A 25,191-nucleotide genomic window follows, 5' to 3' on the forward strand; every position below is an offset into this window, starting at 1 on the left:
ACGGTGCACCTATCCTGTATTTTAACCTTCACTTTGTACTGCTAATGTCTGCACCAGAAAGAAGGACTGTAACATTGAGATTCTTAAAGATAAGGGGATCACAATTTTTTTTTAATAGAATTTAGATCTATCTTTATCTTTTTTGCCCCTGCATTTTTTATCTTCTTACCTATCATATCTGTCATTTCCTCCCTCCCCCTTTTTTAATCTCCTTTCTCTCCCACCATTGGAGCTTACTCTATAGGCATGTATAGATAAATTAATTGAAATCGGATTGGAAATGAAGGATCTATTCTTTATGATTGAGCAGGTATAATTCTTTGCTAACTTTGACTGAGAACAAGAATGTATTTATACAGAAAACCAAAGAGTTGATTTACTAAAGACAAATAGGCAGTTACTTTACAAGTGAAATTGAACTCTGCAAGATAATTCACTCAGGATCTTAGTGAATGTGCTGAAGCATCACTTTACAAAGAATACCCAAACATATGCAAGGAAAAAAAAATAAATAAAAAACAGCATTTTTTCTTCATGATGGAAGTCAGCAAAGCTTCACCTTATTCACTAAGCTCTAGGTATAATTTCCTTGCATAGTGAAGCTGCACATCTAAATGAATACTTGTGATCAGCAGCTTTCAATCATGTGGCTGCTGTGACAGCCAATCACAGCATTCATATGATTGGAATGCCTGCCTCCGCGCATTTTGATCCACTTAAAGGTCTGGGAGGGAAGGGGTTAATTTATTTGCAAATTAACCGCATCCCGTCCGCCATATAGTAATATGATGGACGCAAGGTGGTTCTCTCATTTTGGGAGGACGTTATATGACGTCCTCCCATTCTAAACGCGCATGCGCGGCTCCTGGAGCGCGCAGCGCGGCGATCAGCGGTCCGCTGTGTCCCTTGGACACAGCGGATCACCGATCCACAGAAAGAGCCAAAGATGTCGGCTCGGTCATGTGATCAGCTGTGTCCAATCACAGCTGATCACACGTAAATAGGGAAATGCCGGTTATCGGCATTTCTCTCCTCTCGAGCTGTCACTCTGACAGCTCGAGAGGAGAGGAGAGCCAGTAATCAGCATTCCGAGGAGGGGACATGTACACTGATCATCAGAGCACTGATGATCAGTGTGCCCTGATGATCAGTGCAGCCCCAGCAGTGCCACCTGTCAGTCTCCATCAGTGCCAGCTGTCAGTGCTCATCAGTGCCACGTGCCAGTGCCCATCAGTGCCACATCAATGCCACATATCAGTGCCTACCAGTGCACATCAATGCCACATATCAGGGCCCATCTGAGCTGCCTTTCAGTGTCACCCATCAGTGGAAGTCAGTGCCACCTATCAATGCTGCCAATCAGTGCCACCTATCAGTGCCGCCTATCAGTGTGCATCAGTGCCACCTAACATGCCAGTCAGTGCCACCTAACAGTGCCAGTCAGTGCCGCCTAACAGTGCCATATATCAGTGCTGCCTTTCAGTGCCCATCAGTGATGCCTGCCAATGCCCATCTGTGCCACCTACCAGTACCTCCTCATCAGTGCCCATCAGTGCCACCTATCAGTGTCCATCAGTGCAGCCTATCAGTGCCCATCACTGCAGCCTCATTAGCGCACATCAGTGAAGGAGAAAAATCACTTTTTAAAAAAAAAATGTCAGTGGTTTTTGGTTTGTTTAAGAAAAAATAAAAAACCCAGAGGTGATTAAATACCACCAAAAAAAAGCTCTATCTGTCACAAAAAAATGATACAAAAAATTTCATATGGGTACAGTGTTGCATGACCGCGCAATTGTCATTCAAATTGCAACAGCGCTGAATGCTGGAAATTGGCCTGGGCAGGAAGGGGGTATAAGTGCCCTGTAGGCTTGTGGTTAAAGGGTCACACACATTACATCGCTTTCAATTTTAGGCTGAAACATAGTTACAAACCATTACCATTAATGACATTCTGATTTTTAGCATTCAGGGAAAATCAGAAGATCATTCTATTGATTTTCTGATCATTAGAGATCTAACACTGACATAAAAAAAAATAATTTGCAAAACAGCATTCTGAGAATAAAGGAAGGCATACATATAAGGGATTATCAGGTTTTTCTGAAGAGTAAGGGATATAACTCCTTGCAAATGAGGTTGTAGCTAAAAAAAGAGAGCTCCTGAACTGTAAAGAACACTTTGAAATAATGAAAAACACTTTAGAAGGCCTAGTTTTTGATTTATTAAAATTATGGCTAATGAACTGAAAGTTACTCTTCAGCATATGCCTAACATTGCTCCGATCACACAAGTCCAAAAGCAGACAACAGATGGAGTTGCTAATAGGGAGGGTGAGGAATTAAACCGAAAATATATTTTCTAATCCCATACCATGTCCTGAGGAAACGGAGATGGTTAGTTGTTTACTTTCGTTTTTTTTTCCCTTGTCTCAATTTTTAATGAAAAGAGTAGTTAGCACACTACTCTTCATATCAGCAAAGAACAGCTTTCTCATTTAATCATAGCTTATCAAGGCAACAAGATGACAGATGACAGTGAAAAAAAATCAATGCACCTGAACAAGATGTTTTATAATAAATATAACAAATATAGTAACTACGCAAGTTACTTTTTTAAATAAAACATCAAACTGAGATCATGGGGCTTTTATGAAAAGTGTGCTATTTAAAAAAATATTATGTTGCCCATATATTTTGTCATTTCCAAATTTAAAAATAAGCAAGGATTCTTGATGAAGCTTTCATTACAAGACAATTTCTTGCTCCTGTTTCCTACATCTGCCCCACTTCACTTCAGTATTGTAAGACTACTTTTAGATTTCGGGAAGCCTAGGAGATCAGTGTTATGCTACAAATCAAAAAATAAATCAAGCAAGACTCTAAATGTCAATGCAAAGGAGAACAAATGTTGTTGATTTATTGTCACCTGCATAGGGCAACCTGATAAAGTTTATGGTGTTATAAAAAAAATGAATATTGCTTTCAGTAGGTTATATTATAGTTAACTACTTGGAAACAGGCCCTGTATTTATACACAGAAACATTATCAGTTTAAAATAAGCGTTTTACAAGGTCACTGTTCACTTTAAATATCATTTTCATTAAAACACTATCAAGAACTTTTGCAAAACACACTTTATAGTGACTCAGTTTCATGAGGGTATGCTTTTTCTTCCATATACAGAAGATGCACATGGAGAAGTAAGGATGTAGTAATTATTTTCCAGATGATAATTTGTTTTTTTAAAATAAAATAAATACATGGGTATGCTATATTTTTATGCCAAGGGCATATCTAAACCCAAAAACAAAAAAATAGGAATTTTAATTTACCTGTAAACTCCTTATCTTTGCGTATATTACAGGTCACAGAACATGTTTCATACTGTATACAATGTGCACTGTACTGTACTCAGAGATAAGTAATTTACATGTAAGTAAAATTTTTTTGTATTTTAATGCTAAAGAAATAAAGAAAAACACAAAAAGAGGGCAAAAATGCCTAGTGCATTATCTATAGCACCTTATGAACCTCCTTAGCGGTATTCCCGAGTGTAGCTCGGGGTAAAATTTCAGTACCAAGAGCGGTAACCCCGAGCTACACTCGGGCTTACCATGCGGCGTTGCTCAGGGAGTCCCTGCAGAACTTACCTTGTCCTTCACTCCCACGATGTGTCCCCTGCAGCGTCCCCGGCCATCTCCTCCGGCCGATGCCGGCATCCGGCTTCCGTGTTCTGGTCCCTGTGACGTCGGGACGTACAGGCGCCAGAACCGGCGGCAAATTTGAAATTTTTTAAAAATCTCATTTGTAAAAAAATGATTATTACATAGTAAAACATTGCTGTTTCAATGCATTTCACATACATTTTGTCCCTAGTGCTTTCTCCTGTGCCCTGCCTGCATTTTGACTGTTCTTTCTGCCTGGAAACTTAGAAAAGTCCATGGCGTCCAAAAAGCGTCCCTTTACGTCAAAAGCGGTTTTAGACCAGCTAGAGAACAGCGATAGTAAATTAGAACCACTTGCAGAATTGAGTGATAATGATTTGTGGGGAAATTCGTCATCAGACACTGAAAACGATTTTGTGACTTTGCTCAGCGATGTGCGAATTTGCCTCTGTATTTCAAATTTCAGTGTTTTTGGTTTGATTATATTATTGAATTAAATTTATTATTATTATATTATTATTTTTTATGATTATTTATTAAATTATAATTTATGATTTCGTGTTTCAAATTTTATCATATCTGGAATGTTTACTAGACTCTTGTTTATACAGATTTCAGTGAGTTATTCCTAAAAATTACAGCCTACAATAAAAAACTACATATTTCCATGCAAAAAAATGGTACCGCTTTCAGCACAAAAAATCGGAAATAATCATACCGCTAGGGAGGTTAAAGGGAAAAGGAAGACATAAATTATGCTCACGCACGTGGGATAAAAACATGTATAATGCACAAATCACAGGTTAAAAACTTCTGCTATCCAACTAATGAATACTGTAGCTGACTCTACCACTGTTATCGGGGAACTGGCCACCTTCTTCAGAGGTAGCTCCCCCACCTCTACCCTAATAAACAGCATTATAACAGACCACACCCCAACGAGAATAGGAATGGGGTGGGAAGGATGGAGGAGTTGAGGGACAGCATCCCCTGGACAAGTCTTTATGAGCATAGATCATACACAGTGGCTTATTACCAGTGCTCAACATACATTAAAACCATCAATGAATCCACCAATAAAACATCACTGAACATCAATGTGTCCAATCATAAAAACATTGCAAAGTGACCACAAATAGGAGTAAAATAATGATAAAATTGGCACTATTGCATGAGATTTAGGATGTACGAGCAAGCAGATATACTGACATGAAAATTTAATGAACTACCATGGCGCTCCACAGCACCATGGTAGTTCATTGAGATCTACAATTCGACAGTTGGTAAGGATGTCGGGACTTGTAGTTTCTCATTCATAGAGGACAGTGAATGGGTGACGTGACCGGGCAGGTGGAGCCTTGCACAGCCACGTTTTTTTAAAAATTTGACAGCTAGAGGGTGGGTAAGATCCTCCACTAGCTAACTGTCAAAGCAGGTGATCGGCGGGTACAGAGACCTGTGACTTCATAATATGTTATGAAGTAATAATATGTTACACACTGAATATGGGTGTAATATGTTATGGAAGGTGAACATATCCTTTAATAAATAAACTATGTACATGTTATTGTTAATTAATCTAAGTGCTGGATGTAAAAATAACTTAAAAATGGGTTAACAATTATAGTAAAATAAATAAGAATAAAAATAATAAGCAAAAACCACAACATCAACAAGGCACAAAGCATGATCAGGGCTGACTAAAAGTAAAACCACAAAACAAGCACAAAAAACATGATACATTTATACAAAAAAACTGATACTACAATCCAAGGAATAAATGAATTCAGATATGGAAACCTATATAAACTATGTAATGTACTCTACATATATGGATAGCACACAGAATATACACTGCTCAACAAAATTAAAGGAACACATTAAAAACACATCAGATCTCAACGGGGAAAAATATCATGCTGGATATCTATTCTAATATGGACTGGGTAATGTGTTACTAACGTAAGGTTGCCCCATCGTTTGATGGAAATGAAAATTATCAACCTGCAGAGGACTGAATTCAAACACACCTCGAAAATCAAAGTGAAAAAATTATGCAGCAGGCTAGTCCATTTTTCTGAAATTGCATTGCAGCAACTCAAAATGGTACTCAGTAGTTTGCATGGCCTCTGCGGGCTTGTATGCATGCATGTCAACGTCAGGGCATGCTCCTAATGAAATGATGGATGGTGCCCTGGGGTATTTCCTCCCAGATCTGGGGCATCACTGAGCTCCTGGACAGTCTGAGGTGCAACCTGGCATCGTCGGATGGACCAAAACATGATATCCCAGAGGTGTTCTATTGGATTTAGGTCAGGCAACTGTGGGGGCCATTCAATGGTATCAATTCCTTCATCCTCCAGGAATTGCCTTCATACTCTCACCACATGAGGCTGGGCATTGTCATGCACCAGGAGGAAACCAGGACCAACTGCGCCAGTGTAGGGTCTGGCAATGGGTCCAAGGATTTAATCTCGATACCTAATGGCAGACAAGGTGCCATTGTCTAGCCTGTAGAGCTCTGTGCATCTCTCCATGGATATGCCTCCCCAGACCATCACTGACCCACCACCAAAATGGTCATGCTGAACAATGTTACAGGCAGTATAACGTTCTCCACCCTTTCACGTCTGTCACATGTGCTCAGGGTGACCCTGCTCTCATCTGTGAAAAGCACAGGGTGCCAGTGGTGGACCTGACAATTCTGGTTTTCAATGGCAAATGCCAATCGAGCTCTATGGTGCAAGGAAGTGAGCACAGATTGTACTAGATGATCTCATCCCTCACGCCATGCTCATTAAGTAATTTTCTGATTGTTTGGTCAGAGACAGTCATACCAGTGGCCTTCTGGAAGTCATTTTGTAGGGCTCTGGCAGTTCTAATCCTTTTCCTCTTTGAGCAAAGAAGCAGATACCAGTCCTGCTGATGGGTTAAGGACCTTCTATGGCCCTGTCCAGCTTTCCTAGAGTACCTGCCTGTCTCCTGGAATCTCCTCCAGACCTTATTTACAAAAAGATATTAATATGATAGAATGAGTCCAGAGATGGCCAGCAAAAATAATAACAGGTCTGAGTGATAAAGCATATCAGGAGAGACTTCAGAAGCTTAAATATGTACAGTCTGGAGGAAAGGAGGGATCTGGGAGACATGACTGAAGCCTCTAAATACATCAAGGGGGTGAATTAGTTTTAGAAGGGCAGTATTTTCAACATGAACCCAAGATCAAGAACACAGAGACATGACTTCAAACTAACAGGAGGAATGTTCAAAACTCATCTTAGAAAGTGTTATTTTACAGAAAGAGTAGCGCAGCACCATTTATTATATATGCTTTGGTCAATTGTGTCTACTGATGGGCTAGCAGCTTTAATTAATTTCCAAAAGGAACTTCCCCTTTTTTCTTTCTATGATGACAGAAATAGTAGTTGATGCTTCGAAAAGACTTCCAGCAGGGGTAGTGAGTCAGTTGACAGTAAGTAGACTCAAACAAGCTTGGGACAAACATAGATCTATACTCAGACAAAAAAAAGTAACAAAAAAGTAAATAAACACAAGAAAATATCAGTTAAAGAATGGGTGGACTTGATGGACCATTTGGTCTTTCTTCTGCCATCACTCTATGATTCTATGTTAACTTCACTCAAAAATGCAGTACTGCTGGCTCAATCCTCCCCCAGCCTGTAACTAAGTTACAGGGGTTTCTTATGGGGGAGGGAGTACAAAATGTTATCACTGAACACTGCTGAAATCCTCACCTAGGCAAGGATGGCATCTCTTTCTCTGCGCCCTCCCCTCCTACAGTCTCCTGGGATATGTTCCATGCCCCAGGAGGCTGTATGACCAATCACAGAGTCCCACTCAAGCTCATACAAAGGCAGTGGGGACTGACTGTGGTTCCTCAGGGAACCACAGTTGGCTCCTATATCCAAGATGGGGAACCCACAACAATAAGAATTGGCTGTTGAAAGACAGAGCTGGACTCCAGGCATATAATATGTAAGCACTTGCTGTTTAAAAGTCAGCAACTACAGTATACAAAAAGTCTAAAAAAAAAAATAATTCTTTAACTCAAATCACAAATGTAAATTAATTGATCTTTGCCTCTTACATTATACATTATTACAGAATTTTTAAGGGAACGTTAAAGGACTATTTATTGATGAAACACTTAAGAAAAACCTTGACATGTTAAGTACTTAAATTATTGGAGAACAGATGGTATTCAGGTGGGATTACGTTTAGTGGAACTTTGTTGCCAACTGGAAAGACTGGATATCAACTGCCAGAGATCTTGAAGCTACTTGAGTTAGCAAAATACTTGAAGTAAATAATTCATGATGCTGGGTAAAGACTTTCTCTTTAATGATAAGAAATATTTAAAGCTTTTTGTGATTAGGGAAATATTTCATCTATATGGGTTGATTTACTAAAGCAAATAGTCTGTTTACTTTGCAAGTGAAGTTGCAAATTTGAAAGTGAATTTTCCACAGAGTTTAGGTGAGGTGAGATGAGGTGAAGCTCATCTGACTTCCATCATCATTTCTTATATGAGCGAAAAATGCTATTCTTTATTTTCCCTGCACATGAGTGGGTATTCTTATATCACCACATTCACTAAGCTCTGGGGATAATTCCATTGCAAAGGGCAACTTCCCTTGCAAAGTGAACAGACTATTTTCCTTTAGTAAATCAGCCCCATTGAATTGAGAGATGTACAAAACATCTTAAAATCTGCTTAGCCAATAATTCTCCAGATTAATGACCTTGATCCAGTTGATTGAAAAAATCTATCATGACTCACAAATGTTCCCATTACAAGAGTTGATTGAATTATTTATTTAGAAAATAATTCAAAGAAGAAAATGTCCCCTATTAAGTTTCCTTACAAATTGGATTTTTTGACCTGAACACATACAGTAGATAACGTCATATGCACAACCAGGTTTAAACTCATATTGTCATTAGTATTAGTAATGATTTCAGCCATATTTGATATAAATAACTATCAAATCATTGCATGTTTCAACGAAACCAGATCCAATTAACAGAGAATACCTTTGTAGTCAATAATATATAACCATATTTAACCATATATACACATTTACCAATTTATACATATCCTTCCAGTAAGTTAGTACGTTTTGAACAACATACCCACTTAAAATTATAAGGACTGATGTCTCCAAAATGATGTACTTAATAAACCTCTGAACATCCTTATTAATGCACCCTTCCAGATTCCTAACTAACCTTCTGGATACTAAATGCAATACTGTTCTCCTTTATGTTGATATTACAAAACCCTAGATTTTGTTTATGGACACTAATGGGACTCCAAGAACTCAAGACAGCTAGGCAGAAATCACCTCCTCTTCTTATGAGACTTTAGCCAATTCTATATATAGTTCAGATTTCCCAACACTCAAGCGCACCTTAATAATACAGATCTCTAAAAAGATATTCAACTCTAAAATGTATCCAGAAGAGTCACTTTAGACCTCGCTAAATAACTCCCTGTAGCTTAATATAAACTTTTTAAACAATTCAAAATAGCAGTTTTGGGGCAAGATGTAGCCTAAAATATGTCCATCAGCTAAATAAAGAGAGCAGTCTTAACGCTTTTTGAGGAGGGGATTCTCACCATTTTCACTATTTATAATTCAAATGTGCACCACATATCTAGTTTGGTTTAAAATGAGTTTACTTTTCTGATTGCATAAACTTTTTTAATAACCACTACATACCTTAAATTTGCCGAACTGGTGAAATTTCACAGAAATCTCCCAATTTTTATTGAAACGTAGTGGAAAAAAAACTCTGTTTCACTTGTTCATATTAGTGGGTCCTTCATGGACTATATAGAGTGTGGCACTAAAATTTGGGCATTTTAGGTTTCTCATGAACTTTAATGAGAGTAATACTGAGTACAGGAAGAAGATAGAGCTTAGTGATATCCAGGGGCGCACTGACAACTCATGGAGCCCCTGGGCAATAGGGGATCATGGGGCCCCTGTGTCCTTGCCCAAATTTGACCCTGCTGATAAGCTATGGTCCTCAATTATTTTTAGGCTGAGAGTAGCATTGTATCATCACTCAATTCAAACATGGTACAGTAATAGGTTGCCACTTGTTCAATAAATCCATCCGTGAAAGTTCCTTGCTACTAAATATTCCATGGTCAACTGTTAGTTGCAGGGGCGGACTGACAACTCATGGGGCCCCCGGGAAATAGGGGATCATGGGGCCCCTGTGTCCTTGCCCAAACTCAAAAAAGCCTATGAAAAAGGTACCAGGGGCATCTCATGGGCCCCCTACTGACCCCAGGCCCTCGGGCAGTGCCCGAGTTTCCAAACGGTCAGTCCGCCCCTGGTGATATCCCATACATTACTAAGAACTTAAAGTGTATGTAAATGTAATTAAATGTAAAAACGTCTATTTTCAGTATGAGCTGTTGGGCTGCCTATCAGGTCTATTATGGGCAACCCAATGGACCACTAAATGAACATGCAAGACAGGCATTGTCACCCGGCAACAGGAAGTACTGTTACAAGCAGGATCTGCTGGTAAGAAACCTTGCAACAAATTTCACAAAAAAACGATTTGCTCAAATAAAATGTATGTACAGTAGTAGGACATGATTTAAAAAATACTGAAAAATACATTTTAAGTTTACAAACACTTTAAGCACTGGTAACTGAGTTCCAACGTTCAACACACACAATGTTGCAGCTCACAATTAAATATAGATATACATTATTGACAATTTTTCTTTCTTTTCTAGAATTTTTAAACTAACAGAATACAGAACATGCAAAGTTTTAAATGTATTCTAATGTTTGTGTTCAGCATGCTTCCACTTAATTTTTCTCTAACATTAGATTAGATGTGTCACTGGCCATTATTTTTACCTAGGAGTTTCTCACACATCTACAGCCTACAGAATGTAATATCAACTACATTAAGCATTCTAGACTCCCTAAAGTAAATCAACTATTAATTTTTTTTATTAAAGATATTTGTGCAGATTACCTTGAATATTACCTAGGATATTAAAAACAAAAGTGCCTGTTGTATTTCATACTGTCACTGCCCTCACATTTCAATGTGTATAAACTTTGGATTTTCTCTTGTCTTAGTGGTAAACTACACTAAGAAAAAGTCAAGTTTCTTATTTTTGTTTCTTAAATTTTTGTTTCCTAACTTTAACAAATACAATCCTGTAACATGCCCTACATTATTTCAAATAATTTAAAACATCCTCTTGCTATGATTTATGGTGTGTACAATACACAATTTACTTGAAAAACAGGTTGATTTGCCATATGTAGAAAGTGTACCCCTGTAGGTAAACATTCTTTATTGCCAAGTGTCCATTGTACTGCAAACAGATTATGCCACTGCATCCATCACCACTTGTACCAAACTAAATGAAGAAACAACACAATACTTTAGATACAGTCTTGATTTAAAATGTTCTCTAGGGCCCTCCTTATGGTATGTTTCAATCAAAACTGAGCTTAAAGATTATGTATATCCCATGCCTTTTTTAAATGTATAAAGTAAAAGCCCCTACATTTTTGTACATTCACTTCCTGTTCTGGAGATACAACAGGAAGTGAGCAAAAAGTCTCTGTATAGTAAGAATGTCCCTCTTTGGCACTAGTTACATCAGATGTCCTGAATGAGATTTCCCACATCCCTTGTCCTGATAGTTTTTGTAACATTTTGAATGTACTTTTTGTTTTGGAGACATTAGTTACCAGGACAAAAAGAGGGATAATCTCCCAAATGGGTATACAGATAACAACACAACCTGACATGGGTTTTAGCACCCTCCTTCACACTCTATCCAAAACAACGACACAAATACTTTTGATTATGCATACATTTGTAAAGGAGAAAGAAGGGGGATGGTTGCTGAGTGTCCCTGGAAGCTGACCACTGGGAGTGTCCCTGGAAGCTGTCCATTGCTGAGTGTCCCTGGAAGATGTTCATTGCTGAGTGTCCCTGCTCGCTGTCCGTTGCAGATTGTCCCTGGAAGCTGTCCGGTGCTGAGTGTCCCTAGAAGCTGACCGCTGGTAGTGTCCCTGGAAGCTGTCCATTGCTGAGTGTCCCTGGAAGCTGTCCATTGCTGAGTGTCCCTGCTCGCTGTCCGTTGCAGATTGTCCCTGGAAGCTGTCCGGTGCTGAGTGTCCCTAGAAGCTGACCGCTGGTAGTGTCCCTGGAAGCTGTCCATTGCTGAGTGTCCCTGGAAGCTGTCCGTTGCTGAGTGTCCCTGGAAGTTGTCCGTTGCTGAGTGTCCCTGGAAGCTGACCACTGGGAGTATCCCTGGAAGCTGTCCATTGCTGAGTGTCCCTGGAAGCTGTCTGTTGCTGAGTGTCCCTGGAAGCTGTCCGTTGCTGAGCATCCCTGGAACCTGACCACTGGGAGTGTCCCTGGAAGCTGTCCATTGCTGGGTGTCCCTGGAAGCTGTCTGTTGCTGAGTGTCCCTGGAAGCTGTCCGTTGCTGAGCATCCCTGGAACCTGACCACTGGGAGTGTCCCTGGAAGCTGTCCATTGCTGGGTGTCCCTGGAAGCTGTCCGTTTCTGAGTGTCCCTGGAAGTTGTCCATTGCTGAATGTCCCTGGAAGCAGCTGAGTGAACCTGCACGCTGTCCACTGCTGAGTGTCCCTGCACGCTGTCCGCTGCTGAGTGTCCCTGGAAACTGACCGCTGGGAGTGTCCATGGAAGCTCTCCGTTGCTGAGTGTCCCTGGAAACTGTCCGTTGCTGAGTGTCCCTGGAAGCTGTCCGTTGCTGAGTGACCCTGGAAGCTGACTGCTGTGAGTGTCATTGCACACTGCATGTTGCGGAGTGCCCCCTGCAGTTCCCTACTGGGTGCCCAGATTATCGTTGCCTGAACTGCCCCTGTCATGTGCCCGAACTATCTTTGCCTGAACTGCCCCTATTGTGTGCCCTGATTATCCTTGCCTGAACTGCCCCTGCTGTGTGCTCAGATTATCCCTGCTGTGTGCCCGGACTATTTTTGCCTGACTTGCCCCTAATTGTGTGCCCGGACTACCTTGGCCTGAACTGCCCCCCTATTGTGTGCCCGGACTACCTTGGCCTGAACTGCCCTCTGCTGTGGGCCCGGATGATCTGTCCCTCTGTTGTGTGCCTTGGACATTACCCTTGTTGCCCCGATCAAGTGTCCCACATCCCTCAATAAAAAAACCTTGTGTGCCCACTGCTCTCCGTGTGCGTTCTGTCCCGCCCACACCTCCGTCACACCCCCTGTACTCCTGGATAACATCAGACCCCCCTTATACCCCACTCCTAGAAAACACCAGACCTTTTTTATCCCCTGTACTCCTAGGTAACACCATACCCCACCTATACCCCCCACTCCTAGATAACACCAGACCCACCTGTATCCCCCCACACCAGACTCCCTGCAGTCCTAGATAGTACCCAGCTCCTTGTACTCCTGATGGTAGTATGCGTTCACCTTCTGTTTCAGTCACCTACAGCCGAGCACAGAGCTGTATTTTCTGTGTCATTGCCCTTTATTCCCAGAGTCAGAGCCCCCAGTTATCAGAATCAGATCCCCCTATGTTTGAAGTCAGAGCCCCATTACTAGTGGAGTCAGTGTCCCATGTTGCATCTGCTCTCTGAGAGTGAGTTGGTGAGGACAGTGAGGGGAGAGATGACAGCTAAGCTAGTCTCACCAGTTCCAGAGTCCTGGAGAGCAGCCTAGAAGAGAAAATCTTTGGCACCCCACCTCAGCTGAGGAGACACCAGTTCCTGGGAGGGCCCTTTGTGACTGTTCTGGGGGGTCCTACCACTCAGTAGACATGAATCTGTCCTCTAGGTGCACAGGGGTAGACTTGCTCTAGTCTGGTCTCCTCCACGGTGTCTGGTTCTGCTGTGTTCCTCTCCTCTGCACCTTCCCCAGTGGCAGACTGTGTCTCTCCTATCTGCTCTGATCCATGTTCCCCGAACTTGCTTTTCCATATGCCAGCTGACCAGGCCCCCTACTGCAGTAGGCAGTTCCAGAGTGCCAGAATGGTGGGTCTGCCCCTGGCTGTGACAGTTGTCTGGCCCAGGGGAGTGAGTGGAGCTGCAGAAAAAAACACTCGGGAACCACTGAGTTACCCTGCTCTGAAGACTGCTCACACTCACGTGTGTCCCTTCTACCTGGAGCAGTGCTGCCCCATGAAAACTGCAGCCAAAGGCAAACACCTTGTTAGCCTCATGGTAGGTATGGTCCTGCCTAGAACCTTTATTGAAATAGACATAAAAAAACTTACTGAATGTAAATTTTATTGAACCCAATCTGACTTAACATTTTCTCAAACATATTCTACTAATCCATAAAAGGTATCTCTTATTTGAACACTGCATTCTGTTTGTAACCAAAAAAGATATATAAATTATATGATGGTACATCTACTAAACTCTAATAGACATCCAGCAAGAATAACCAAGAGAAACATGAAGCAGTAAATGTGGGCATAGAAAAATAGGATCTCCTTTTACTCCCATCCCCATATGTTTATGCCACATCTAAACCCTAAAACAAAAAATACAATACGTTATATTGCTGCTTACCAGTCCTTGGATATGATGGTTGCATTAGTTGCCTTTTTAAAGACTTTTTGTCTTTAATTTTATATAATGAACAGAATCACTATCCTAAGGTGACTATACTCACTCACATACAGTGTTTATGGAGCAACAGAGTTGCTGCTTTTCAGGTTTGGACTAGAAATATTGTGCCCAATATACATTTATTAGGTACAGTGACCAATTAGGGAGCATTATATTAGCCGAAGTACAGAAAGGAGGGTGGAATATAATGCGTTGTCACCAAGCTGTGGGTCTCTTTGTGTTGCGACACCCAGCAGCCAGCATGACCAGACCTGAAGTTGAGAGGTAAATTAACGTCATACTTGTATTGTACATTGTGTTGTAAATATGGTTTTGTGGGTAATTTGTAAATATCATATAAATCAAGGGGATTAAACTGCATATTGTGTTGTAAATACTGCTTAGGGTGTAATTTGTATATATTATGTAGCTCTATTAATAAATGTATATTGTAGGTGAAACTAACTCTTTTGTGTAGGAACTCTCAGATCTAGCTGGATATATGTAAATACTCCTACAAGGTTTAGGGTGTTTTCACAAATACACATAACTTAGGTAACATGATTGCTTGATATATGCCATTGGATTATATATTTTTGGCACTATTAGCTGCACTGATGGGCACTGATGGGGCTACACTAATGATTAGTGTAGATGTCCCTTCTGAGAAATGCTGCTTATCGGCTCTCCTCATGCTCTGTCAGCATTAGGAGATGCCTGACGATAACCGGCATTTCCTATTTACACAGTGATCAGCTGTGATTGGGCACAGTTGATCACATGGTAAAAGACAGCTCTGATTGGCCCTTTACCAGAACATGTGATCAGCTGTGTCCAAAGGACACAGCAATCACAGCTAATGCTTGGGGTGTGGTTCTGGAAGGACGTGCATGGATACCCGTCCAGAACCAGCCAATCATGCTGTAGCCATCTTTTGGCTATAGCACGGTCAGGAAAAAAAACTTTTTAGATAGGTGTAGGGTGAACTGGAGGGGCTGGTGACTTTTATTCAACCTTACCAACTATGTAACTATGTAAATACACCCTACAGCCTGAGTCTTGGTACAGTTGTTTTAAAGATTTACCCCAGGTAATTTAAACTCTTCCTCAACCAAATAAATAATTTTATGTTTAAATAAAAAAACATTTGCAAATATTCCGTTTAAACGACCACAGTAGTCAATTTTGTGGGATCCCATAATATAATCACATGCATATTACTAGCAACCAAAAAAACAACCAAAATTAACAAGCTGCATCCAAACCATCACTGAGCAATATGCTGTAATACATAAATATTGTAAACAATATACATTCTGTGCAAAAGTCAACAACACAAGTCTCTGTGTGATATTTATACTGTATATCCAATAAACAGTGTTCCAAAAGTGCTCTTTAAAGAGTGTCCAGTATCTTCACCTCTTGGAACCACCTGCTCTCCACAGACCAGAAATATTAAGGGGAAATCTTTCAATGGGGACACTAGTTCTGGTGACCTTGGAGAACCAAGAGATTCTCATAATTTGTAGGGATTCCCTCTCACTTCCTGTTTTGGCTATGTGACAAGAAGTGAAGGTAAACAAATTTGAAAGGGTTTATAACCATCACTTAGCCTAGGTCCACACTATGACTTGCACAGGAATGTGCACTGCACTGCATTCAGTCATTTTGAATGGGCTCAAAACATACTGCATCGCACCAAAGTAGTGCATGTACTACTTTTGTAAGTGTATGACAATCAGATCGCATGGTAGTTTTGTACTATGCCATCTGATGCAGGCAAATGCATTGCAAATGTGACCTGTCTTTGGAGTGATGTTAACATTGCACTGACATCCTTTTCAGTTTGCAAAGGTAATGCATTTTGAACGTGGTGCAGGAAACGCTCACGGATCTCAGGTTTTCTGTACAGTGGTCTAGTGTAAGCTGAATTTAAAAAAATACGTTTTGCCTATAGTTCTACTTTAACCTCCCTGGTGGTATTCCCGAGTGTAGCTCGGGGTAAAATGTCAGTGCCAAAAGCGGTAACCCCAAGCTACACTCGGGCTTACCATTCGGCGCTGCATAGGGAGTCCCTGCAGAGCTTACCTTGTCCTTCGCTCCCGCGATGTGTCCCCTGCAGCGTCCCCGGCCATCTCCTCCGGCCGATGCCGGCATCCGGCTTCTGTGTTCCGGTCCCTGTGACGTCGGGACGTACGGGCGCCGCCGCCGGCGGCGGCAGGAAATTTGAAAATTTTTAAAAAATGTCATTTTTTTCAAAACAAATTTTACATAGTAAAACATTGCTGTTTCAACCCATTTCACATACATTTTGTCCCGAGTGCTTTGTCCTGTCCCCTGTCTGCATTTTTACTGTTCTTTCTGCCTGGAAACTTAGAAAAGTCCATGGCATCCAAAAAGCATCCCTTTAGGTCAAAAGCGGGTTTAGATCAGCTAGAGAACAGTGATAGTAAATCAGAACCACTTGCAGAATTGAGTGATAATGATTCGTGGAGAAATTCGTCATCAGACACTGAAAAAAATTTTGCGACTTTGCTCAGCGATGTGCAAACTTGGCGCTATGTTTCAAATTTCAGTGTTTTTGGTTTGATTATATTATTGAATTAAATGTATTATTATTATTATTTTTTATGATTATTTATTAAATTATAATTTATGGTTTCGTGTTTCAAATTTTATCATACCCGGGATGTTTATTAGACTCTTGTTCGGACAGATTTCAGTGAGTTATTTCTAAAAATTACAGGCCTACAATAAAAAAACTACATATTTCCATGCAAAATAATGGTACCACTTTCAGCACCAAAAATCGGAAATAATCAGACAGCTAGGGAGGTTAAAAGGCAAGAATCTTTCAAACAAAGTGACTGTAATCTCTTTTAGAAACAAACTGCTAATACAGAAAATCAGTCCCCAATTTTTGCTGTGGCATAAACAGACACATGGGTTTACTAGGGTACAATAAGTTAGGAATTACAGCTTGCCACATTAGGTAGTAAAAATGCTAGGCAAGTAAGGAAAAATTGACTTCTAATCTTGTCTTCAGTGACATCAAAGAATGAAGCCCAGCAACAGTGATACAGAGGCTTCAGTAGAAAAGATGTAGATGCAAGTAGGATGGGTTAGGGCCACTGTCTCATTTTTATTACTATGTGCATCATATGCAGCAATACATAGGTTTACTGGATATATAATGGAATGGATATATAAACCATTTATTCTTTCATTTTAGTGCTCTGGCAACAGGTATCCGTTGAAAATCAGTGTCATCTGCTGCTTCCTCCAAGGCAGCGGAGAGAATAAGGTGGACTTTATTCATTAGCAATAAGAACCTGATAGAGGTTCTGACCCAATTCAAAATGATTTGTCTGGAGTTCCCATTTAAAATTCAAAACAGTTCATTGTGCTTTCTGCCTTAGGCAGCTTTGGATGGTTTAGTACAGATAAAAAAACACATTTTATATTCAGAGTGATAGAGAGGCATTCTTCATTTTGCTTAATGACATCAATTTACTGCATACTTTGAAACATGGAGATAAATGTAATTATTTGTCTTGAAATGTGCAAAGTCAGCTATGCCACTGAAATATGGCCATATGCATCTTAAGTGTGTGTTTTAAGCTTGATAAAAGAGCTTCTGGCCATACTAAGTTGTCATTTTTGCTTAGAAAAGTAATATTTTACACTTCTCACCTTTTCTGTTTTAGAGAGTTCCTTTCCAAACAGAGAACGGATGAACTACTAACACAAAGATTCCGAGAAGCCCATCATAGCTGACAGTTCCAATGAGACCCAGGTTCGTCCCTGAAAGCGTTTATAGTTTCATATATTCCTCATCAGATACTGAATCTTACAGCTCTATATTTACAGTATCTGACACAAAGATTTCAAGACGAAAGGCATCATCTTCCAGAACTGCTTTTCTGGCTCCTTTGAAAACAGACAGAAATGTATTTGCCCTGTAAATGGTAAGAAAGAAATATAACAGATCATTAAAATCACAGAATGTGCCGATGTGGTTGTTTGTCAAAATAGTTACATAAACATGTGATATATACAGAAATTATCACTAATGTCCAATGAATTATCATTGTTTAAAAATGTAATAGTGATTTGCCCTTCATTAGCAGAGTAGTGATGTCATAACCAGGGGAGGACTGACCATTCTGGCACTAGGGCACTGCTCGAGGGCCCGGGGTCAGTATGGGGCCCCATGAAATGCCCCCAGTACCTTTTATAGGCTTTTTTGGGTGTGCTTTGAATGTGGGCAAGGACACAGGGGCCCCATGTACCCCTATTGCCCAGGGGCCCCATGAGTTGTCAGTCCACCCCTGGTCATAACTATATGAAAATATCTTATTTGTGAAAAATAGTAATGTCACATTGGTAAACAAATATTAATGTTTAAAAAGTAATGGTGCAAACTTTTTAAAATTTTAACAGGATCTCTGTGTTGTACCAGAACATATGAAACTATGAACCTGCCTAGAACACCAACGTTGTCGCAATAGGGTGTGCTAGAAAAAATATATTTTTAGGGAGTCGGAGCTTGTTGAAAACCCACTAAGAATATATGGACAAAGCAATGTGCATCAACGCAAAAAAAACATGTGTGCGCAAAACCACATATACAATACATGGAGGGACCCTATTTATAGTGAAGTTAGGAACCATACAAAATTTACAGGAAATGAGAAAGAAGAGAGAAAAAGACTGCATATCTGTAGTCCTTGAGTGTTTCAGAAGGCAGGGTTATGGTACAAATACTGTAGATAACAGTAAATGGTATCACACATCAATTTACTGCAGCTATACAGCATAAGGGTTGAAGACAGAACCTTAGAATGACTAAAAAAAATAATAAATAACTTTTTATTGATTTTCAAACATTTACAACAAACAGAACAATCACAGAGCAGCAAAAGGACAGAGAAACAGTCTCATTGATGAGAGGTACATGGATAAATATAATGTCAATACATAACAGTGAGCTAGCAATAATTTTCAGACAATTGAATAGACAAGTCAGAATTGGAAGTATCCCATGGTTCCCAGACTGCTTAAAAAGTGGGAACAGATTTAGCATGCAAGGCAGTGAGGTACTCATTTTTTTAATCTCTGCTATAACCTTTGTCAATTCCGATAGTGTAAGAAGTAAAGTAGAAAGCCAGTGCATGGGAATGGTTCTCCTGGCCACCATTAAAACGTGGGAGGAAAGTTCCCTTGCAAATTTGGAGAGGTCTGAAAAAGGTATGTGCAATAAAAAGTGGATGGGCTCAAATGAAATAGGAGCCTGCAGACAGAAGTAGCCATAGTAGGTTATGGACCTCTCTCCAAAAGGGTGCAATGTACTGGCAAGCCCAAAAAAGGTGTCAAAGAGTGCCAGTTTCCTCGCCACAGTGCCAGCAGACAGAAGAAACATTCGGACTAAGAGCATGGAGAACCTCAGGAGTCCCATACCAAAACATCAGAATGTGATAAGTATTTTCTTTATATACTACACATATAGAAGATCTGGAGGCAACCTCCCAAATCCTGCTCCATTGATCCAAGGCAATGTCACATTGGAGGATTCGGGGCCATTTACACATTTAAAAGGTGAGTATCCACATTTAAAAGGTGAGTATCAATAGAAAGGGGGCCTGCGTCTAAACGCAGCTTATATGTAGAAGAAATTATGCCCCGTTGGTATGGGCCTTGGATGCAGATACGCTTAAAGTGGGTAGGTTTCTCAAGAAGAAGAGGATTTGGAGGAAAAGAAATTACGTATCTGTAGATAAACATAATATTGGTGGGGTGGCATGTGACTGGCTTCTTAAATCTCAGAGGAGGATTTAAGTTTATGAGTCACTGGATGGACCAAGTGTCGCAACTGAAATAGATTGGCCTCGGACCCGGAATGCACACGAGCCAAGGATAGGCTATCTGGGAGACAGGGATTAAATATGACATTGGTCAAGGGGGAACACAGAGAAGACAGGGAAAATTTAGCCCTATACTGCCTCCATATAGATAACGTGAACTGCATGGGTCCAAGCAGGAGATGTTTGTGAGAGGATGTTTCAGTGTTGGTCATAGACCACAGGAGTGAACAAGAGTGCATTGGTATTAGTTGTAGCCATTCAATGTTGGCCCATTTATTAGGGGGGCACTGGGAGGACCATGAGACAAGAGCATGAAGGTGAGTAGCTAAGTAGTACAACAAAATGTCTGGGGCACCCAGACCCCCCCTAGATTGAGGAGAGAGAAGGACAGTACAGGCAATCCTGTGAGATTTATTATGCCAGAAGTGGAGGAAGGACTTCTGAAGGGAATATAATTTGGACATAGGAATAGGAACAGGAAGTGTCTCAAACAGATACAGGACATTTCTGATTTTTTGTACCCATTTTGCTAAGAAAAGTTTGCTATGCTCTTGCAAATCTGAAATCATTTAATCATTTAGTAGTATCATTTGATTTTTCCCAACCTTTTTCAAAATGTATCCTAGGCATGGTGTATTTTTAAATAGTTGCACAAGTCATACATGGTGTATAGCGTTTTGTCACTGCCCCGACTCTTCACCACATCCAATGAGAGAATGGTTTGAATTAACGGTTTGAATTAATTCAGAAAATTCTAAGCATTCTCTGAATGATGTCCATGCTGAGCAGCCAACCTCCTGTGCTCACAATACATCAGAATGGCAGCTCAGCCGAGAACCCCGAAGCAAGTAGAGATCAATGGAGTAGTGGTGTCTGAATTCAAGCTTCCAGGGGAATCAGCCAGGTATGGTATCTAAATAGTTACATTGGCCCAAGCTGGGAAATAGTAACCATGTAAAAATGAAATATGATTCAAATTATTCTTTTAAAACAAACATTAATTAAATGTTAACAAATATTTATCAAGTATCCCCATGTGTGTTAGTTTATCTCAAGTATGCCTTCAAATGGGTACATTTATTGTCCATACCCTCTAAAAAAAAGCAATGTATTTCAAACAATCTCCTGTACTTCTGAAACAAGTAAATAGCAATAATGTGTTATATTTATTATTTAAAATTCAATACGCTTTCAAACTTTATTTCACCAAGTTGGAGTATCTCTTGCATGATGACAACCACAGGTATCATTTGCTTATGTATTACTTGATTAAATGTTTAACACTTATATTTCTTTCTACTTTATTATTATGTATAAAGTACAACTAGATGCCTTTTAATGATATTTAACCATGATGTACTGGTCAGAAATGCTCTCAGGGGTTGTCTTGCTTCCTGTATGAGTTTTGTGCCCTTGAACTACCAGGCAGGTATAATAGTAAATAGAACTAATCAGTGACTTAGCTTTCAAATCAAGCAGCCACAGAAAGAAGCTTAGCAGCTTTGTAGTCAATCTAAAGAGCACACAGCAAGAATACAAAATCATATCAGCATTTTAGTTTTAGGTACTTGAATAGATGCAAAAAATAATCTATTGAAAATTAAATGCCACAAAAAAAAAACAATAAAGTGTTTTTAGCACACCTTGGACAGTATCTTCTAACCATGCTTTTATTAATTGAAATTAAACCAAGCTTTTATTAATTGAAAGACTTGTGGTGACTCTTGAGCCTCATTGCATGATACAACATGCTGTGCGGAAGTAACCATACAAAGGTTAATTCCGAGTAAAAATGGGGAAATCTTGTTCTAGTAAACATGGCTCAAGGTCAGAGTTCGAATGCCTTGGGTACAGAATTACAATGACTGCTCAGATCAGCAGAAAGAAAGTACTGTTGAGTATGTGCTGCTCACACTCTGTATATGGCTATGAACTGTCATACATTTCTCTGTCATATAGAATGAAAAACACAGTGAACTTGTCAGGACTACAACCGTTGTGCTATGTATGGGGTTAGAGTTCTGTATCTTCCTTTCCCTCATCTCAGAATGGTAATCTTGTTTTCTTTTTTGAAACTATAGACTGTAGAAATAACAGCTTAAAACTGGTTGTTTTTAAATTAGTAACACAGATTTTATTTTTTTGTTAGACAACTTTTCCTAAACTTAAACTTCTATATAAAGTCTACAGTCAGTTTTTTTCTTCTTTGAATTTGCTTGACCATTAAAAACTAAAGGACAAAAGCAAACTATTTTATTCATTGGATCCCATAACTAGTTTTGCAATTATTTGGTTAAGGTTTGGTTAAGGGGAAACCATGGCTATAGTGAGTTTTGGGGAATTCTGAAATACTGTTTAGCTTGCTGTCACATCTGTTGCATGCCCTTGACTTTGGGCTGTTTGGCCATTTGAACCTGATGCTGAAATAGCAACATTATGAGATGTTACTGTTTCATGCAAATAACAAATGCATGGGGTGATGCAAAGGATGAGCAATTGGAGTGTCCATTAGGGTGTGGGGTCTGAGTTCATAGGGATTTTTTTTTACAGAATGAGTAATGTGTGCAATAATAGAGTGTAAATACCATGTTGAATACTTTTAAAGTATATGAATGTAATTAAAGGAACACTTTTTAATCAGAGTATAGCATCAAGTCAGTTAAACTCCTGGGATATTGGTCTGGTCAGTTAAGTAGCAGAGGGGGTTGTTAATCAGTTTCAGCTGCTTTGGTGTTAATGAAATTAACAACAGGTGCACTAGATGGGCAACAATGAGAAACAGTAATGGTTTTACAGGTGGAGGCCACTGACATTTTTTTTCCCTACTCGTCTTTTCTGACTGTTTTTCACTAGTTTTGCATTTGGCTAGGGTCAGTGTTACTACTGGTAGCATGAGGTGATACCTAGACCCTACAGAGGTTGCTCTGACAGTCCAACTCCTCCAGGATGGCACATCAATATGTGACATTGCCAGAAGGTTTGCTGAGTCTCCCAGTCTCAAGAGCATGGAGGAGATTCCAAGAGACGGGCGGTTACTCTAGGAGAGCTGGACAGTGCCGTAGAATGTCCTTAACCATCAGCAGGACCAATATCTGCTCCTTTGTGCAAGGAGGAACAGGATGAGCACTTTCAGAGCTCTATAATATGATCTAGAGCATGCCACTGTTGTGAATGTCTTTGACCAAAAAAATCAGAAATGGACTGCATAAGGGTGGCCTAAGGGAGGTTGCTCACTGCCCGGCACCATAGAGCTTCATTGGCATTTACCATTGAACAGCTATATACTCAATTTTCTGCTATGATTCTGATTGGGTGTTATCCACCCCTAAATTCCCCCAATAGAGTATCTTTCAATGTCATAATGTCAATTCATAATTTATTGTCTTTGTACAGTGTGCATTCCCTATTTTGAAGTGTTGTGTCTTCCAGGAAAGAATTAAACTTCAACATTCGTGAATTCCAGGGCCAGGAAGGGGTAAATTTAATGTCCACTTATCAGACTGACTTTTCTCAGAAAGAACAAACTGAAACTGAGATTTTTTCATTGTTTTTGAGGTTGGGGAAACTTCTGAAAAAGAAATCAGCAATTTTTTGGCACATTAAATCATTTGAAAAATATAGTAGAGAGAACATCAAACCATTAGGATAGAGGATTCCAATTTTTCCTAACCTTGAAAAAATAAGTGACAAATTCAAAAGGGAATAGGACGAGAATTTACAATCATGTGCACAGAAAATGATGTCCATATTGACTACGGAATATAACAAACAGATGTTGTCCTTAGAAAAGGATATTGAAAATGCAGAGAAATTGTTATCTGCATTTAAAACAAACTCATTATACCCTGAATTGGAGAACAAAATTTAGGGAGGGTTTGGCCGATTTGAACAAATATATATTGTATAAAAAAGAAAATACATTTTGGTGAGATAAAACAGCGTTCTTGGAAGGAAAAACATATAGGTGGACAATTCCTCAACACACTTACCAGCAGAAGAGAGGATATCCCAGTATTTTACACAATACACAAGGTGTTTCACAAACTAATAATATGTTATCTGATTCTGATTCCTCTTCCTCTCTTCGGATGATTGGCACTCCAAATAGGGGATGAGGCCGTCTTAAAAGGAATCTGTCAGGGCTCCTGGGTATGACCAGAGGTGTGTGACTGACGCAGGGAAACGCAGACTTCAGATATGTGATAAACAATATAATTTATTAACACTAACAATACAAACATAAACGCAGTGCAATACTAAAACATAATACAGTGCAAACAAACCAAACCAACCACCCACAGATAACAGTACATACAAGCAAGCGTCGTCAGGCAGGCCGGGTCAATATCAATAGGGCAGGTAGGTACAGGGGGAGCAAGCGGAGATTGGTCGGGGTCACAGGCCAGGTTCAGCAGGTAGCAAGCAGCGTAGTACAGAGGGTCAGGCAGAGGGATGGTCAGGGTCACAAGCCAGGGATCAGAACAGATAGCAAGCAGCGTGGTACAGAGGGTCAGGCAGAGGGATGGTCAGGGTCACAAGCCAGGGATCAGAACAGGTAGCAAGCAGCGTGGTACAGAGGGTCAGGCAGAGGGATGGTCAGGAGCGAGCCGGGATCAGAGCAGGAGAAGTCAGCAGCGGTTCAGATCAGGCAGGGTCAGCAAAGGAACAGAAACAGGATGCAGGACAGATACAGGGCCCAGGACAAACACAACACCAAGGCAGAGTCTGCAGGTCTGGCCATCCCTTAAATACACCAGTATAATCAGTTCCAGGTGTTAGCTGGCTGAAAGGTTGAGTCTCTGATTGCTGGGAGCACCCGCTGGCCAGCCCTGGTACTGCAGATCAAAAGGCAGGTGAGTCCCACCATTGCTGGCCAGTCCATTCCTGACAGTACCCCCCCCTCAAGGAGCGGCCTCAGGACGCTCCAAACAGTCCTAGCTGGGCAAAATGTTCCACCGCCCGGGTATGGTAACTGGCGGGATATCAAAGACTGGTACACCGGGCAGGACTCCGGGCAGCGGCACACCGGGCAGAG

At 40.4% G+C, this 25,191-nt stretch overlaps 1 protein-coding gene across 2 annotated transcripts in view; it reads right to left on the minus strand.

The window, feature by feature from the left end:
• Positions 1 to 25,191, minus strand: part of CDH12 (cadherin 12) — a 1,084,366-nt gene that overhangs the window by 374,114 nt on the left and 685,061 nt on the right. For both annotated transcript variants that reach the window (XM_089674839.1, XM_089674840.1), the window contains one exon: positions 17,986 to 18,251. The gene's annotated coding sequence lies outside the window, so the exon portion shown is untranslated. The remainder of the gene's footprint in view (positions 1 to 17,985; positions 18,252 to 25,191) is intronic.

The sequence above is a fragment of the Staurois parvus genome, unplaced genomic scaffold, assembly GCF_062004578.1.
Source record: "Staurois parvus isolate SC_StPar_1 unplaced genomic scaffold, SC_StPar_1.0 ptg000153l, whole genome shotgun sequence".
Taxonomy (NCBI): Eukaryota; Metazoa; Chordata; class Amphibia; order Anura; family Ranidae; genus Staurois; species Staurois parvus.